The 3,633-nt window shown below is 27.3% G+C and overlaps 1 long non-coding RNA gene across 1 annotated transcript; it reads right to left on the bottom strand.

Annotated features, from left to right (window-relative positions):
- Positions 1-479: 479 nt before the first annotated feature.
- On the bottom strand, positions 480-1,026 carry LOC124936997. Its single transcript, XR_007099197.1, has 2 exons — positions 828-1,026; positions 480-752 (listed from the first exon to the last, which is right to left on the bottom strand). It is a non-coding gene; the product is annotated as an uncharacterized LOC124936997 (long non-coding RNA).
- Between the last annotated feature and the right edge of the window lie 2,607 nt (positions 1,027-3,633).

Raw genomic sequence — 3,633 nt, 5'->3', positions numbered from 1 at the left:
TCATCTCTTATAATTAATGCAATTTTAATTTACTTCATGTAGTTTTGTTTATCTCTTCTAATTTATCTTCATTTTTCATAGAGGAGTAAATGATTAAAATCAATTATTATTATTATATATATTCATTCAGAATAAGGAATCTTATTACTATGTAACCGATTCAACTATCAATTAAGAAAAATAGCAAAATCACTCAAATAAGTATTCAAGGAAACAATAGTATTTACAAATGAACCTGCAACGAGTATTGGTTTGATTCTCTCTTAAATGTTAAAGAAAGATCGGAAAACAATTATAAGACTAAAATGATATATTTTCTATTTTATTATATATTTTTTCTAAACTATTAGATACTAAAATCAGTCATTTAATCAAAAGATAAAAAAAAACTTTTCCAAAAAAAATTATTGTTTATGTCTCAACTGCGTATTTCTTGAGGCATTTTGGACATTTCCAATTCTTCTCTAGGCCGTGTTTTCTGGCGTAGTGTTTCTTTATTGCTGTGATATCGCCCAAAGCTTGTTTCGGGTCGTGATGTTTGCAACTGCGCTCAGGACAAATGAACACTTTTCCCTCACGTCCTCTCCCCCTGTTCAACGTCTCCTAGAGCTCCGGCAACGGAAAGTTATGTGTTCGCATGTGAAAGTTCAGATTTTGTATCCGTTTGTAATCTTTATTACACACACTACAAACATAATTCTGAGCTTCTACCCGAATTTCAGGTAACAAAGCAATCACCTCAGCATCTGGATCTAAAAAAAACACAAATCAAGAAACAAATTATAAAACATTTGAATTGTAAACATAACTTAATTAGGAATTCTCACCATGCATTCTAGGACGGTTTCTTCTCCTCCTTAATTAGCACTAGGTTTTTCAAGATCTATATAGGCCATCATAGACATAAACTTCTTTAGCAGAATACGGCTAGAGATTGGAAGTGGGTCATTGAAAACTACGACAACTATGTTTATAGAGAAGAATACGGCTAGAGATTGGAACTGGGTCATTGAAAATCATGAGAGAAAATCATGAGAGATCGGAGACTACAGAAGGATTAGGAGAAAAAGGCAACTAGAGAAAGGAACTGGTTCATTCAAAGTTTTGAGAGATCTAAAACTACGATAGGATTAGGAGAAGAAGACTACGACAGAGACTACGACAGGAAGACGACATGATTAGAAGAAGAAGACGGCTTGAGATTGGAGCTGGTTCATTGATTTGAGATGAGAAACTATTATAAGAAGGCGAAGGCGGCGGCCAGACGAAAAAGAAAGATAATTAGGTTAGAATGAATATGAAGCTAACTTTGGGCCTGTTTGGGCCTGTTTGGGCCTGTGTCCTTTTTATATATAAATAATAAGTATAAAATATATAATTTTATCCTAAAGTTTTAAAATTTTACAATTGTATCTCTGAGTTTTTAAATTAGTCAATATTAAACATAATCTTATAATAACCAAAAAAAATAATTTATGAATATTAAACTTAATCGTATAATAAAACAAAAAATATATATAAATATAATCTTTATAATTGATGTAGAATTTTGTTAAAATAATAAGTACTATTAATATATACAAAATAAATTGCCTAAATTATATTGTAAAATTTGTGTCAAATTGATTGTATTCAATAAATAAATAAAATAATTTAATGTTAAAAAAATGAAGATTATAAGTATCACATAAACATAAATTTCTTCAAATTTTGTTTGAATAATAGTCGCAAAACTATAAATACAATCAAAATTTTGACAATCCCGTAATGAACCTTAGAATTCGATAAATACAAAATAGAAAAATACGAGAATGTCAGTAAACTTTAAGTTACATATATTTATACCTCTTTTTTTTCTTTTTTTCTTTTTTCTTGTAGGCCATATTTTGTGTGGCAATCTTTAGATTAATTTTTTTTGATTTAATTCATATAAATGTGTGTTTTAAAAGGTACTAACACCAATGTGGGACAAATGTTTTTATTGATAATAACACAGTATTATTGTATATATTATAATAAACAAAAGAATAATATATTGATAGAGAAATATGTTCTCAACAAAAAAATAAAATTGCGCAACTTAACCTAACAAGAAAATGTCTTATTTATATTTGCTTAGTTGGTGCTCAATTTGATTTTTTTAGGATTTAAAATTAAGAAACGCGTTTTCTTTAATATTATTTTCCTAATAATCTGAAGAATAAATATCTTCAAAATAGATTTATGAAATAAATTAATAAAGAAAATTTGACTTGTAAAATTTTGTAGGACTAATTATAACAATGTTTACATAAAAAAAATCAATAAATGTGACAATTGTGTATATCATAACTACAATGAAAATAGTTATTTCATTATATGTCTTTATTCAATTTTTTTATCGTAGAAAATTATAATAAAAATAATTAAATCCACTAAAGATGTAAAATGTACTAAACGAGGTGTAATGAAAGACTTTGTGTCTACAAGAATATGTTCAAACTTGAATGTGCAACTATATAAGTGAAAATCTTCTAACGAAATTATGATTGATAGATTAAATAATATACTCTATATTCATAAATTTTTGACATATGTCAAAAAATAGATTTTTTTTAATATGTAATCGTTTGCACGAAGACATAATAGTACAAATATATTTTGTTACTAGTTAGCCAAGTAAACAATATTTTTCACAAAAACAAAAGAATTTTTAAATGATAAGTATATATGAATGACTATGCTTATTAAAAGATATTTCAAGATTGTCTAAAAGAAAGTTTTTAATTATTGTGAAAATAAATTGAAATTGTACAAGTTTAGAGTCAACGACAAGTCTTGCCATACATGTCTTAGACATAATGTCATTAAACAATATACTCTAATATAGTTATCACATTTGACTATGTTAATCAAAGATAAAATTGTGGATCCACTAACTAAATTGTTAAATAGAGAGTTAGTTTAAGAGTCTTGTAAGATATGAGCCTACTATAAGCTGGTATGAAGAAAAACACAACTTATGCAGACTAGAGATCCGAAGAACTAGGTTCAATGGATAACCTAATTGTACTGACTTGGAAGTTTATTGCTGATGATTAATCCTATAACGAAACAATATATATTTTGATGAGGATAAGCATATTGCTTTTAATGATTCTTTGTGAGCAAAAAGATCAGCTATATCAGGCAAAAGTGTGGCCGCATTGAAATAATTGTACGGCTCAATTTTAAACTCTTTCACAGAACCAAGCGCGTGTTCCATGGAAAAAAACATACACAACCACGCGAGCTTGACATGTATCAAGAAGAATTCCAAATGAAAGTGTGTAATCGTTTACACAAATGATAAAATAGTTCAAGGATATCGAGTGTACTAATTGGCTAGTAAAGTTATATATAATTTCGTAAGGAATGTTCAAATGATTATACTTACCTATCTTATGTAGGATTCAACTATTGAACCTTTCATCGTGTCAATCTTTCAATTTCCATTAATGTGGGGGATTGTTGGAATTTTAAAGTAATTCCATTAATTAAATGTAAATGAGAATTTGGATAAATAAATTAAATGTAATTTAATACAAATAAATATAAATTCATTCCAAATTCAAATGTGAATTTTGGTGAAATTTAATGTCAATGAATAAGATC

This window comes from Impatiens glandulifera, chromosome 4 (assembly GCF_907164915.1).
Source record: "Impatiens glandulifera chromosome 4, dImpGla2.1, whole genome shotgun sequence".
NCBI lineage: Eukaryota > Viridiplantae > Streptophyta > Magnoliopsida > Ericales > Balsaminaceae > Impatiens > Impatiens glandulifera.
Note: the sequence above shows the minus strand (reverse complement) of the source record. Positions and strands in the feature narration are given on the sequence as shown.